The sequence below is a fragment of the Phoca vitulina genome, unplaced genomic scaffold (genome assembly GCF_004348235.1).
Source record: "Phoca vitulina isolate PV1807 unplaced genomic scaffold, GSC_HSeal_1.0 scaffold42, whole genome shotgun sequence".
NCBI classification, from domain to species: domain Eukaryota; kingdom Metazoa; phylum Chordata; class Mammalia; order Carnivora; family Phocidae; genus Phoca; species Phoca vitulina.
This window is the reverse complement of record NW_022589745.1, coordinates 1,641,598-1,656,510: the sequence shown is the minus strand read 5'-3', so window position 1 is coordinate 1,656,510 and position 14,913 is coordinate 1,641,598. Positions and strand designations below refer to the sequence as shown.

The 14,913-nt window shown below is 57.4% G+C and overlaps 1 long non-coding RNA gene across 1 annotated transcript; it reads right to left on the bottom strand.

The window, feature by feature from the left end:
- Positions 1–698: 698 nt before the first annotated feature.
- Positions 699–5,482, bottom strand: LOC116648290. The gene is made up of 3 exons (XR_004302489.1): positions 5,243–5,482; positions 1,603–1,771; positions 699–1,144 (listed from the first exon to the last, which is right to left on the bottom strand). It is a non-coding gene; the product is annotated as an uncharacterized LOC116648290 (long non-coding RNA).
- Positions 5,483–14,913: the final 9,431 nt, after the last annotated feature.

Sequence of the window (14,913 nt, the reverse complement as noted above, 5' to 3'; positions counted from 1 at the left end):
CGGAGGGAGCAGGCGTCCCTCTGCAGGACGACGAGTGCGGCCACATGACTGTCCTTGCTGCCTCTCCACCCAAAATCCAGTTCAGTTCAGTGTCGTGCCATGAAGGCATCCCACCGCCCACTCTGGCGAGAATTTGGAGCTTATTTCTTAGAAGGTAAGTAATAGGAATCTACTTGTGGCTTTGCTCTGACTAAAATATGCTGTGATCCCTTTGCCGAAACGCCGATCCCTTTCCCGAAATGAGAAGGGAACCAGTAGAATGCCGCAGATGCACATCAAGCACGAGATGCTCGGTGCGAGATGTTCGCAGGTTAGACGGGGCGCGTCCGCTTCCCGACGCTCGCTGGGCAGGCGTTTGGGGGCCTGGCTCTGCCCCCACACTGCTCAGTTCCATTGAGGGCAATCAGTCCAGCGACTGTTCCCGGAGGCCTTCCGTGTGGGGCTCACGAAGGCCCCAGAGACGCAGCAACGCGCCCAGCTCCCACAGAGAGCAGACCCAGCCGCTGCTCACGCGAGCTCCGCTCGGGGCACCTGCTGCAGAGTCCAGCAGGGAAGGCGCCGTGGAGGAGCGCGAGTCGCGGGAAGGCTAGGCGCGGGGTTCGCAGGCAAGTGAGCCCAGGTGAGAGGGGTATCTGCGGCGAGGCCAGGGCAGGGTAGAGAGCATTGGGAATGAAGGCAGAGGAGAACCAGTGACTTCTGTTGGAGATCCAGGGAGACTTCTAGGAGGAAGCCTCACCACCTGGGCCCTGAAAGTTTCGGGGGGGGGGTGCAGACGTGCTGAGCTAGGGGCTGGAAGCATTCAAAGGAAGACCTGACCTTCCTGCAAACAGGACGCCCACACGGCCCCCAGAAAACGTCAGGAGCAGTGAGGTTTGGCTGGCCTCTCGCCACACAGACGTGGCCCCATGCGGCAGGCTGGGTGCTGGCCCTCCCCGGGCGCTGGCTCACGAGGCCGCCGGGGCTTTACTTCCCCAGCCGTGCGCGGGCGTGGAAACCAGCAGCTGATGCTGTGCACACGTCCACAGCGTGGCTCTGGGCTGCCCACTGCTGCCTGGGACGCACCCGGCCGGGCGCTCTGCTGACCGCTCACCCCGCAGCGTGCCTGATGCAGGCCTGGGTGGGCATCACGTGGGGATGGCCATTCCTGCCGGGGAAACAGAAATGAAACCCCTAAACTCATCACATGCAGGGAAACGCAAGGGGCTGGGGCGTGCTTTGGGGCAGAGGGAAGGTGACTCCTGCAGATCTGCCCCTGCGTGTCGGCTTCCGAGGGCCAGAGAGCAGATGTGAGCGAGTGCCCGTGCGTGAGCGTGAGCTGAGGTGTGTGCTCCAGTGTGTGTGTGTCCTGGGGCCCCTCTGCCTGCCGGCTGCTTCGGCCGTGCCCAGCTGTCCCCTGGAAAGCTCCTGCATTCGGCACCAGCTGAGCGTCCCCTGCGATCCCGTGCCCCCCCGTGCGTGTCCCCAGCCCCCCAAACCCCACGGGTAGGCATGCAGGGAGAGTGGGCATGCGTCCTGGCCTAGCAGGGGACAGTCCCATGAAGGAGGGAGGCAGACTTCGCACTTCCTCAAGCTTCAAACCCGGGTCTTCGGTGGGGAGCTCACCTTGGCATCCGTGCATGACGCCCCCCAAAAGTGCAGGCAGCCGTGTAGGGTAGGTTCGCCAAGAGGACATTTTCATTAGGTTGCTGTGCTTTCTAACAAATGTCATAGGCCCTGGTTTGAGTTATACTTCTCTCCGTGATCCGAGGAGAGGAGGCATTTCCTTTTATTTCTGTTGAAAGAAAGCGAAGTATTGTGTTTTGAACAGAGCCGGTGTTTTCCGTCCCTGCTCCCCCCCGCCACAGGCCATGGACCCTGGGGAGCCGCGGCTGGGACCCGGAGCCCGCTGGCCATGGCGGGAGGCCGCCTGTGTGGGTGACTGGGGTGCGGAGGACCCGCATGCTCAGAGCAGGGCTTTCAGTGGAAGCTCCCGGGCTGACCAGGAACTGGGCCGCAGGCGCAAGGACTCCGTGACTCGTCCACTTATGGGAACGCAGTCGATGCCCCACTGCACGAAGGGGCTCCCTCTCACCCCCTCCCAGCGACTGAGGTCTGGGAGTTGGACGAGCTGCTTCAAGAAGGAGGGGCTCCCATTCATACCGGGCTCCGGGGGGCGTCTGGGAAAGAGCACACGGGCGGGACTCTGTTAGGACAGGTGGGGGACTCAGGGTTAACCTAGTGGTCGGGGGCAGCAGGAGAGAAGGCCGCTGCAGCTCACGACACAGGACAGCATGGGCACGGCTCCTGGTGTGTGGGGAAGGTCCCCAAAGGGCCAGCCCTCCCGCCACTGAGGCGCGTGTAGTTTGAGCTGTCATAGCTGAGGGGAGCCTCTCCAAAGTGGATCCCACTCGTACCTCACACAGGACTCGTCTTCGGGGGCGAGGGCAGTCACATTAGCAGAGCCACTCCCGTCCCTGTAACCCGTGCAGTGCTCAGGACTGTAGGGAGGGCTGCACAGATGCCCCGGGACCCCGTAGTCAGGAGAGCGGAGGCCGTGGGGGGGTGCGGCAGGTGTGCATGGGGGTGAGAGTGGGGAGCGAGACAGACGTTGGGTCGGCGTAAACAAGAGCTTTCAGTCCTCACAGCTGCCAGGGTAGGAATTGGGCCCGGGGGCAGAGTGAGCTCCCCGTCGCTGGAGGAGTCCCGGGGGCAGAGAAGGGCTTATGGAAGGGGTGGAGCAGCGCTTCCTGACTCATCCGGAGGGTGACCAGGGCGGCCTGTGGGTCGGGCCCTGGTGGTGGTACTGGTCTTACCCTAGTCCTAATTCAGGGAGCTCCAGGCTGGGCGATCTCGGGGCGGGGGCTGCACACTCAGCCGGGGGCTGTGCCTTCAGCTGGACCGAGACGAGGTCCCGGCTGCACGGCGCTCCCAGGGCCGCTGAGACAAATTAGCACAGGCGTGGCAGCTCACGGCCCAGACTGGTTCTCTCACCGTCTGGAGGACGGAAGCCCCAGAGCAGGTGTCCGCGGGCCACAGGCCCTCGAAGACTTCCTGCCTCTTCCAGCTTCTGGGGCTCCGGGCGCCCCTTGGCTGGTGGCCACGTCCCCCGCACCTGCCTCTGTCACCGTGAGGCCACCTTCCCCTGAACCTGTGTCTGCATCCGCCCCACAAAGACAGCTCCCCCCAGACCCAGGCCCCCCTCCACCTTAACTGGGATGCGTTTGCAAAGGTTCTACTGCTGAGCCGGGTACAGGGCTCAGGACCTGGAGGTATCTTTTGGGGGACACAGTTCAACCCGGCAGACTGGCTCAGCTCCAGCCCCAAGGGAACCAGTCTGGGGTGAGCCGCAACCCAGGAGGTCACAAGCCGAGCAAAGGGGCCAATGGCAGATCAGTGAGGGCGGCTTCTCCTCTAGAAGCCCCGTGCTCTCACCCGTGCTGTGATCTGTCACTTGACTCGTCCCTCCCTGTGGCCCTGGACGTTGGGCTGGAGCCGCCAGCATCCTGGTCACTCCAGGTGTGACCTCAGTCCCCCTGCTGCAGAAATGACTCCCCAGCGTGTCTTCGGTCTAGGACTCAGTTCCCGGGTTCCTACACAGCCCTTGGCGGTGGCATCACGCCCGGACAGCCCCCCGCCCCGTGTGGACCCCCGTGTGCCCAGATGTGGCTTGTTCCGCCCCCGTCCCCGTCCCTGGGCCGATCGCCGGGTTGGGCCCCCGACACTGTTGGGCTCCGGGGCGACCTGGTGTGGCTGGTTTTGTGTCCAGTACAAACTTCAGGGTGTTTCTATGACTCAAATGTGCGGATCGACACCTCTCTTTCCATTATATTGTATAGATATCAGTTCTGTGAATCCGAACCAACTTATTTTTTTCAGCATCTTTGTATTTTTAGTTCTGCTTTTTGTGTGTGTGTGCGCAAGCTCATTTTGTCTTAGGTTGTTAATTCTATTTTCTGAAATGACTATTTGAACTTGAACATGTTCGCAGATCTAGTTGTCCGTTTCCACCCTCATCACTGTACTCCTCCATTCGGATCTGTAGCAGCCCCTCACCCACAGCGATTGCTGTTTTCCCTGCTGTGGATTTAAAACACTTGGGACGCCCCCAGGCCCACCGTCTGTGTGTAAGGCCGGCTGTCACGCCATGGTGCGGGTACGGACCGGCAGGAGCTGGTCGGATCTGCCTGCACCACAGCCCACTGGGATCAGGAAGGGAGCGTGGCTGTGGGCCTGGGGGCATGGGGACAGGGGCTCAGCGGGGCACGGTGTTCGCTGTGGGGATCCTGGTGACTGTGGCAATCGTCATGGGAGGTTTCTGCTGCGTGATCGCGCTGGTCTGTGGCGGGACATTATTTCCCTCTGAGACGGTGGGAGGGCAGGCTCAGAAATTGGGGTGGTTGTCACTCTGGATGTGACCTGTGATCCTGGACGGGCGCAGCCGTGCTGGGAGCGGGTGGGGCTCACTTCGGTCTGAGTCAGGGCCGCGCGGGCAGGGGGGCACCCCGCAGGCAGGGGGATGGCTGGGCCGGGGCGCAAGAGCATTCCTTCAGGAGGAAGGGGGCTGGTGGCCGTCCACGGCCTGTAGGGGCTATGCGTGCCAAGGAGGACCCCGGTGCATCCAGAGTTGGCCTCCTCTTCGCTCTGCCATGCTGGGCAGACTCGCCAACCCCGGTGAATCACGCCTTCTTCCTGCTCGGTGGGGTGTCGACGAGGACTGAAGACAGTGAGGGCCCAGGGGCAGGGGTGAGTTGGAAAGGGCACAGGGTGGGCACACATACACGAAGGGAAGGGCAGGGGGCTTAGGGGGGCCGGCGGTGAGTCCAGCCCCCCTGCCCTGAGTCTGGGCAGAATCTAGGAGGAGGTGCTCTGGGACAGGGCGCCCAGGGCCGTGGGTGAAGCCGGGCCGCTCTCAGAGCTGAGAGCCAACCCGGGAGAGCTTCCTGAGAGTGGGGAGCTCCTCCAGCCATGATGTGCACAAACAAAACGGAAAAGCTAAGTGCTGAGTCCCCAGGGGCCTCCAACAGGCAGGCAGAAAGGATGGGAAGGGCTCCCAGCTCCACGGGGGGGGCGACACCCCCACTCGTGCCGGGGCGTCCACGCACTGCCTGCCCCTTTGCCGGCAAGCTCGTGCCCACAGAGGCTCGTGTCCACGGCGCCTGTGTTTCATACAGGCAGCTCCAGATGCGTACGGGACTCCCCGCCCCCCGGCTTCACGAGGCTCCCCACCCTGTCTTTTTTCCCACCTCCCACGAGGGTTCAGTACCTGCAGAGTCCGGCAGGTGGGCCCCACGGGGGAGGCGTTCGCAATCCTGGCCAAGGCATCTGCAGAGTGAGAGGTGAGATTTTTCTGGATGCTTCCTGCTATGCACACGGTGAGTGCCGCCCCACTTCAGAGCCGTGTAGCTCACACCGAGCCCTGAACGCCTGGCACAGAAGGTTTAAAATGCCAACTCCAATCCCACGGGAACCACAAGTATAAGATAAACGGCCCTCTGGCCTGGAATCTGGAGGAGTCCCTCCCCCCGTGTCTCCCGATCTCGCAGCTAACCCAGCCCCCAGAGCCCCGCCCAGGACTCCCATGTCACCATCTTGCCACTATGTCGGGGCAGAGTCAGGATCCCTGGGGGGTGGGGACTCCCTGCAGCTCCCTTTCCTTGGTCAAGGGCAGATAACACGGTGGTATTTGGCAGATAAATCCGATCGTGGATGCGAGCAGATTGTACACGTGGAAGTAATCAGAAGAATCAGGATATTATTAATGCTACTTGTTTTGGGAACAGACTCTATTCTTAGGACTCGGCGGCCGCAGCATATCTGTTGCTTTAAAAGCAAGTCTTGTCTCCGTCAACACTGTCCTCAGTCGTATTCTTCCATCACCTGAAAATGACCAGCTGGTTTGGAAGAATGCTCTCCACCGCCCGCAGACGAGAGATGGGCTGTCCCCAGCCGAGTGTCTCCCTGGGTTCCCGAGGTCTTGGTCATCTTCGAGGTCCGCCACGCACCTGCAGGGGCAGGCCCGGGGGCAGAGCAGCACCCCACACCGCTGAGGGCTCCCCGGTTCACACGTGTCTCCCCCACGCCTGCAGGAAATGCTGAGTCCCTGACAGACGGTGGAGGCGTCCACGGTCCCCCACCCCAGCGCCCAGGCACCCCGGCCCTCCGTGCTCCTTCCTTCCGAGCCGCGTCACGGCATCGCGGGCACAGTCACTTAGTAGGGAGCCTTATTACAATTTGTGAAGAAACCTCAGGGCTTTTTTGGGCTTCCTTCTTGCACTTCTAGTAAATTCTATGTGAAATGTGTAACATGCCTATTATAAAAGAAGTAAATATCACTGGAAAAGTACACAATCAAGTAGAGATTTTGGAAAATACAAGCAGTAGCTTAAAAAAAAACAACAAATCCCATGTAGCTCTCTGACCCAGAGATGACAATATGAGCCTGTTGCCGGCACAGGGACTTCGCGTCTCTAGGTGTTTTAATGCAATCCTATCACATTTTTTTTTTTTTTGCTTTCTAATATCCCTTTGTATTTTAAAATACCCTGGACTATCTTCCACGCCGTCATCAAACATTCCCTGTGACATTATTTTAGTGGCCGCTTCGAGTCTCTGCGGAGGACCACATTCTCACTCTCAATTTCTTTTCCTTTTTGCATTTTTCTTCATGGCGTGCGCCACTGGCTGATGGTTCATGATGTATTTAATTGCTTCTCGTCTGCGTCCGCGGCTGAAAGGGAGGCTCCAGCAGGACACGGCTTTGCCGGGTTCTCGCGGCTGTATCTCCAGAACACAGAATGCCCTGTCGCACGTAATAGGCACTCAACAAATATTTGTTGTGGGAATGAATGGGTTTAACCAATCTCCCACCGGCAGGCATTTTAAGTGCGAGGCAGCAGGCGCCCGGCGCGCACATCTTTAGTGTGTGTCTGCTGTGAACTTGGGGCACGTTCTTCAAGGCCATGTTTCTAGTAAAAAAAGTATGGATGTTCCTATGACTCTTGATAAAAATGGCCAAATTAGCATCCAGAAAAGCTATCCTCACTTATATTCTTACCACCAATGTAGGGCAGAATGACATTTTTCACTTCTTGCCAAATATGCATTTGCATTTATTTGCATCTCTTTCAATTGGATGGATACACTGTACAACTTTTGTATTAATGAGAATTATATTTCTAATGAAATGGGGTATGTTCACATATTTATTGACCATCTATATTTTCAACTGCCAGTTTATTTTCTTTATCTGTGCTATTTTTTTCTTATTTCTTTGTTGGATTTCTTTATTTCTTAAGGGTGTTGATCTGTTTCATGCAGCAAATATTTCTCCTTTGCCACTTGTCATTTAATTTTGTCGTGATATTCTTGACGCGTAGCATTGTTACACCTCATACCGTCAGACGTGTCCGTGTCTTCCTCAACGACTTCACAGACACGTTGTTCTGATTCTTGATTACAGCCCAGCCATGCCGTCAGGAGCTCTCTGTAAATGAGGAGTTCCTCCATGAATTTAGGACCCTGAACATCCCTGCTGAAAAGAGGGGAGGGAGCCATACATCTTCCTCAGATTGGATTAAAGTTCATCCCTGTAGAGGAGACAAGACATATTGCACATTTGTAAGGGCGTATTGGACTGGGGACCTTTGGGGGCTGAGCCTTGGGATCCGACCAGCGGTGAAATATGAGGAAGGGGAGCATTTCAGAATCAGAAAAGGCCACTCTGTCCTGCACACCTGTCCTCTTAAAATTTATCTTAATCCTCCATTCCTGATGTTCTACCATCTGTCGCCACGCCTCCCCTCCCTAGAAATAAGTCAGGGGCTTGAATTAATTTTTTGCTACATTTGCCTTGTCTCTTCATTTATTCCATATGTTCATTACCTTCCGTGCGCAGCCATTCCTGCCCAAATCTCTCCGCCTTCATCACACGCCCCGGTTTTTATTTCTTTACCTTGGTCTACAAAATATGCTTTATTGTCCTTATTAATCCCTCTACTGATATCACCCCAAACTCTATGATTTCTCAAGAAAATTAGAGCAGTTTTTAAAAGTCTCATTATTTTATACTGGTGAGATAGAAAGAGCTATCTCCCAACAGACCGGGTCCTTACCAGCTTGCGCTGTAGCCAAGTCTCACTCGGACAAGATGTGGATGTTTTAAAACCTGACCTTGTGACTCGACTCAGGAGTGAACGGACCCATTGGAGGGAACCCAGGGCTCACGAGGGCAGAGGACCTGCAGGGTCCTGAGTGGCGGCTGAGCTCCTGACGCTGCCCCTCCTCCCCAGGAACGCGGAGCGCCTGCGTTCACTCCCTCCACTTCCGTGGCAGGTTCTGCGTGGACACCCGAGGGAGACCCTATGTGCGACTCCAGCACTTTCTGCCCCGGGGAGGGAAAAGCAGGTTTCCTGCTTCGTCCCAACCCCACTCTCCATCTGAGTCCTTGGAGAGTCTGCTCGGCCTGCTCTCTGCATCTTCCTGTCTCTCGTTTAAACCAAGTTGGGGGGGCGCCTGGGTGGTTCAGTCGTTAAGTGCCTGCCTTCGGCTCAGGTCATGGTCCCAGGGTCTTGGGATCGGCCCCGCATCGGGCTCCCTGCTCAGCGGGAAGCCTGCTTCTCCCTCTCCCACTCCCCCTGCTTGTGTTCCCTCTCTCACTGTGTCTCTCTCTGTCAAATAAATAAATAAAATCTTTAAAAATAAATAAATAAAAATAAAATAAACCAAGTTAGGGGCGCCCGCTTGCATCGGACCGAGGGCCCTGGTGGGGGGCTGAGCGCCTTCCAGGCAAAGTGGGAAGTCGCTCTGCAGGGCAGACAGCCCCGGGGCCCTCCCCTGAGCATGGCGGTCCGTCCCTCAGGCATCCTGCTCTCCGGCCAGATCCACACACACAGCCTCGCAGATGGTGCGTGTCCTGTGTTCAGGGGTGCACAAGCTCCGGGCCCTGGACCTGTGCCGCTAATGAGCTGCTTGGGCTGTGAGGCCCCACCCGGGAGTCCTGAGCCGCACCCCAGCTTCCCCCGCACAGCTGGGTGGCAGGGCCCACCTCCGAAGCTACATGAAGCCCCGGGAGATGTGGCGCTCAGCAAGCCTGGATGGCCGGTCCCCTCTTCCTCTCCCGCCCTCCCCTGCAGGGCCTCCTTCTTACCTCTGTAGCAGAAGGTGGGGCCGAACGCTGGCCCTGCCTCCATGGGGCCGGCAGGGTGGTGCCTGCTGGCCCTCAGGACATTCCTGCAGGTGACCCTGCCCAGGCCCCAGGGGGGCTCCTGCAGCCTGGCGTCCAGGGAGGTAGCCCTTCGGGAGCCGCCTGCACAAAGGGGGTGCAGGGCTGTGTCTGTGAACGTACGTGCACACATGCTGCAGAAGCGTACACCTGTGCTCTCCCAGCTGTGCTCAGGCCCCCACCCCCCTCCCCAGCCAGCTTCCCCCTCTGCCCCTCCCCATCTTGTCCCCCAGTCACGGTCCAGGCCCGGGGGTCAGCTCAGCCCTGCCTCCCTTCCTGCCTCCAAAGCCCCCACACGGGTCGTTCTCGCTGTAGGAGCGTTAGGGCCAAACCTGGGAAAAGCAGGACGGCCCAGCCTAAGTCGTGGAGCAAGCTGGCAGGGCCCCGAAGCCCTTCCTCTTGAGCCCGCTGTGGTCTGCAGGCCCCACGCCCTGTCCTGCCCAGGTCCTGCCCTCCCGGCACGCCCAGGTGCCGCTGACGCACGCCTGCTTCCAGTAACCACCGTGGAGGGGACCCCTTCTTGCACGTCCACCCCCACGCCCCGCACCGGCTCACCAAGGCCACCTTTATGTCTGAGGACACCTGCCCTGAGGACGCCCTGGTCCCAGGTCACCTCAGTGTGAGCGTGAACACACATACGTGCACGCAGAGCACACGCACGACTGCACACGTGATGTGCCCGGCGTCGACACGCATGCAAACGTGACGCGGGCGCACGCACGGCGCACACAACACATGATCGCACACAGCACGTGTGTGCTCCCATAACACAGAAACTCAGCACAAACACACGTATAAGCGCACACATAAATACACGTATAAATATACACATATACACACATCACACATAACACATGAGTAGCACACACACATGCTTGTGCACACAACACATGCACACACAGACAAAATAACACACGTCAGTCCACACGTAAACCGCATAATACACAGCACACACGGCACATGCACATGTACATGCTCCACACAAACACAGAGCACACACAGCACATACACGCTTAGCTGACACGCACGCGTGCACACAGACAACAAACACACTCAGACACAATGACACAGAACAGACACACCGAGCACACACACAATACGTACACATTCCGGCAGGCGCACCAGACACATGCACACAGAGCAAACATACACAGACGTGTGAACACAATCACAAATACACTTGGAGCATGCATGTGCACACACACAACGCACACACATTCGTGCACACACAACACACATTTGTACATGCACACACATAGCACACACACAACACACAACACACACATTCGTGCACACACACAACACACACACAACGCACACATTCGTGCACACACAACACACATTTGTACATGCACACACACAACACACACAACACACAACACACACATTCGTGCACACACACAATGCACACACACACAACGCACACATTCGTGCACACACACACACACACACACAACATACATATAAGGTATGTGTATAATCCAAGTTTGCTTGCACATGAAAGTCTGAATTCGTGCAAATGAGCGAGGCGTCCCCTCTGATCTCCCTGCTGGGACCTGACAGCCGTTCTCCTCCAGCCCTGCCCCCACCGCTCCTTCCCTGATGGACACTCCCGCCCCGCCCCGCTCTCCTCACACTCCCGGGAGAGGCCCGGCTGGGTCTGCACTCCTTCATCCTTGCTCACCCACCCAAGACATCTTTCTGTCCTTGTCTTTCTCGGCCTCCGAGTCTTTCTTAGGACCCACATCACCGGCTACTATACACTTTTAAATGTGTGCCCCTGCTTTATTTCCCACACTGGAAGGAGGTCTTTGTGCATGAAGCATCTTGTAAACAACAACGCAAATGACCAGCTTGTTAGGCCAGTTCTTCCTGGAGGCAGAGAAGATGCTCGGGCATAGCACAGGTCCTGGGAAAGATCTGCTAGGATGGCTCGGCGAGCGGCGGTACCTGGCAGATGTCGGAGAATTTATCCTGTGCCAGCACAAAGCTAGGTATTACTTGGACACAGAGATGAATTTCTCCTTCTCTGTCCTATTGAAGGTCATGTCGATCGCGCCGCGGGAGCAGAGCTGGTGGGCAGAGAGTGCTCTGGGGCGCTGAGAAGGAGCGACTCCACTTGGAGACAGAGTGATACGGGGTCCGAGAGTAAGGACCTCACCCCCCAGACATCCACATCCCAATGTCACTACTTTGTGTGACAAGGGGGGCTCTGAACACAGGGTTAGGTGTGAATCTTGAGACGGGAGATGGCCTGGATGGTCCGAGTGGCCCAGCGTCACCGCAGGGTCCCTACGAGGGAGAGGGGGAAGCGGGAGGTCACGGGGATGTGAGGACAGAGTCAGGGTTGGGAGTGAGAGGGAGAATGGCATGGGGAGGATGGAGGAGGGCCATGAGCCAAGGATGCAGGTGCCTCCAGAAGCTGGAAGAGGCAAGAAACGGGGTCTCTCCTGGAGCCTCGGTGAGGAAGGTACTCCCTCCGTGTTAGCCCAGGAAGACTGATCCAGACTTCTCCCTCGCAGAGAGCTGTGAGATAATACATTTGTGTTGTTTCAGGCGCTGTGTGGTAATCTGCTACAGCAGCAGGGCTGATGGAGCGGGAAGACTGGAGGCCAGGAGGCGGGGTGCGGCCGTGCGAGTGCACGGGGTGCAGGCGAGCTCTGGGTCAGCGTGCGCCTGGGCAGGAGGACAACATGAGGTCAGAATCAGGAGCGCCCCAAAGAGAAGCTGCAAAGCGGGTCTTTCCCCTGCAGGTAATGTGGGGCTGGGGAGTTAGGAGCTGGTCTGTGTTGAGGGGCGGACCTGCGGTTCAGGTGGATCGGCTCTGGGACAAGGTCAGAAGGGGCGTTGGGGGCCCGGGAAACTAGCCGAGGTGTCAGGGACTGGTGGAGGCCGGCAGGGGGGTGACTGAGGGACACAGAGTGGCCTGTGGAGGCCGAGGTGCTCGGCCCTCAGTGCGGCCGGGGCGCTAGCCTTCTCAGATCTTCCAATGGCTTCCTGCTGGAGTTTTTTAAAAACTCAAATGGTAGCCTCATCTTTTCCAAAATGACTAATAAAAAGTGAGTCCCCAGCTCTCCTTTTGTGTGAACATGTGGAAATATCACTTGTCTCATGGCAGTGGACGCTGCCCAAGTTTGCAGAAAAACTGTCGTCCACGGGAGAGTGTACCGGCCTGAACAGAAGCGGGCCGTCCGGCACGTATCCTTGTCCGTGTTGACTCCCAGCTGGCGGAGTCCCCAGGCTTGAGCCGAGGGCCTGCCCCTGACCCCGCGCGGTCTGAAGAGCACGCAGACAGGCGGACAGCAGCAGGGTCGCCCAGGAGAAGGGCTGGGGCAGCAGGGAGCACGCTGCTGGGGGTGCTCCCCACCGACCCGGCGCCCTGCAGACCCGGGGACAACAGGTGTGATCTCTGCTCTGACTGCTGTCCTGTCACCCTGTGCAGCCCTGTGGGTAAGACAGACACCCTCACGTTCCCACGAGTACTCAGTTAAATTTACAGCCAGCCCTGCAATGGAAGAGCCAAGAGAGCCCCACGGTGGGGCGTGAGCGAGCCGCGCCTGATGGAGGGACTGTGGGGAGGCCCTAATGGGCTGGGGCGGGAGCACCATGCTCCAGGAAGCACCAGGGGGTCTCAGGGGTCCAGACAGTCATGGGATTGGGTTTGGGACAGCGGGTGGGTTACGTGCCCTTTGCCCCCTGATGCTGGATTCTGGGGGAATAGGTGGCTTCCAGCCTTGGAGCCACACCATCAGATGGAGGGAGGGATGTGGTGGGCTGGGGTGGTGGAGGCCTGGGACGGTGGGTCAGCGCCCATGGGCTGGAAGAGGGGAGGCAGAGCAAGAAAACCAGCAGAACTGGCACTTGGCTGGGTGTGAGGGGAGAACACAAAGAAAGACAGCTGTCGTCGACACTTGGACTGACAGGCCTCTTACTAAAGGAGAGCTCGGGAGAGATGGGAATGTTTGAGAGAGGGAGACTTTGAGGAATTTCAATGTGGGATACACTGAGTTCTAGGTCCTCAGGGAAGCCTAGATGGTCACCTAGCGGGACTTGCCCCTGCATCTGGGCTGTGTGAGTGGGAGGGTGGCTGGGGGACAGGGTGTTGATGTGGTGCTTCAGCCATTGATGAGACCTTCCTGGACAATTGCCCGGAACGTGCACAGGATGGGGGTGGCACCTGGGGAGGCTCCGTGCACTCGAGGCAGGAGCATGCAGGGGGCCCCATGGAGGCCACGGAGGAGATGTGCCCAGCAAGGTAGGGGGAATCCGGAAGGCTGGCTTCGCAGAAACCAGAGGCAAAGAACGGGGAGGAGCAGGAGATCAGCGGGTTCGAAGGCTGGGCAGGGTCAAGCAAGAACACAGCTCAGAACTGTCCCTGGAATCAGGACATGGAGGGTCCCAGTGGTGCACAGAGTTGCAGGGCGGTCACGCTGGCTGAGAGACAGCACCCCGGTGCAGGCACGGACCACCCAGGAACGGCTGCAGGGGGCCGAGGGACGTCGGGCCAAGAGCAGTTCTTGTCTCCGACCTGGACACACCGTCTCGAGTGTCCGTAAGCACACGGGGCAGAGGCTGAGGCTCAAAGCGGTGGGGGACGCACACTCGGGGCAGTGAAGCTTGCTGGGCGAGCTAAACTTTGATGGGAAGGGGGAAGAGAGACAGGTTTTTCTGGAAGGGGCGCGGAGGGAACAATAGCTGGACTCAAAGTTGCACATAAATTACGAGAATCATTATTTTCTCATGTTCTCAGTCTGGCAGATTGTTGATAACACACTTAACACAACACAGCAAAGACAAGCTTTTCCAAGATTGAAGCGACTGCCCCATTCTCTGAGCAGCCTACGTCAGGCTTCACGTTGGGCAGGGGTCCATTTAGGGAACACAGGTCTCTCTTTTGGGTGCCAACTCCGTGCTCGGGGCGAGGTGTGTGTTGATGAGCAGACACGGGGCCTTCCTTCGGATCTTACTGTCTCCTCATGGAGATGGTCAGAGACCTTGTTTTTGTTTTGTTTTGCCCAATATCCTTTTTCCCCTTCTTGCTTAATTGTAAAACTTCAAATTCTTAGCTGGACACACAGCCATCTGAAATCAAGTTTATATTTTCCTGCTTTCTTGGTACTGAGTGGCCATGTGAATAAGCCCCAACACAGAAGGACTGTGTTGAAATTCCAGAAAGCACTGTTTTCAGGGAGAGGACATAAATGTGTCGGCCCCTTCCTCCTTTCTGCAGACTGGAATGTGAGTACAATGGCAGGTCTCAAGCAGCCTCCTTCAAGTGTGAGTTATAAATCCCACATGGGGACCTCAGAGTCCTGGATGTTCGTGGGGCTATCACCCTAGTCCTACTCTGCTCCTCTCTCAACGCACATTATTTGAGATATAAATAAACTTCTGTTTTATTAAGCCTCAGTGGCTGTGAGTGTTCCCTTACTCACACAGCTGAGATTATCCTAAACAATGTAGAGAGACAGACGACAATCATGCAAACAAATAATGTCATTGAAATTTGCAATAAGTGATCTGATGGAAATGAGCATCTTGCAGTGATATAAACGTAACAGGCGGGAGGACGGGGGTACCCAGCAAAGGTGGTCAGAATGGGCTTCATTAAGAAAAAGTCTCAAAGGGAAGGAGGAATGACAACCACAGAGACAGAGACAGAGGGAGAGTGTCCCAAGCGGAGAGGATGGTGTGTTTGACACGATCACCCGTGA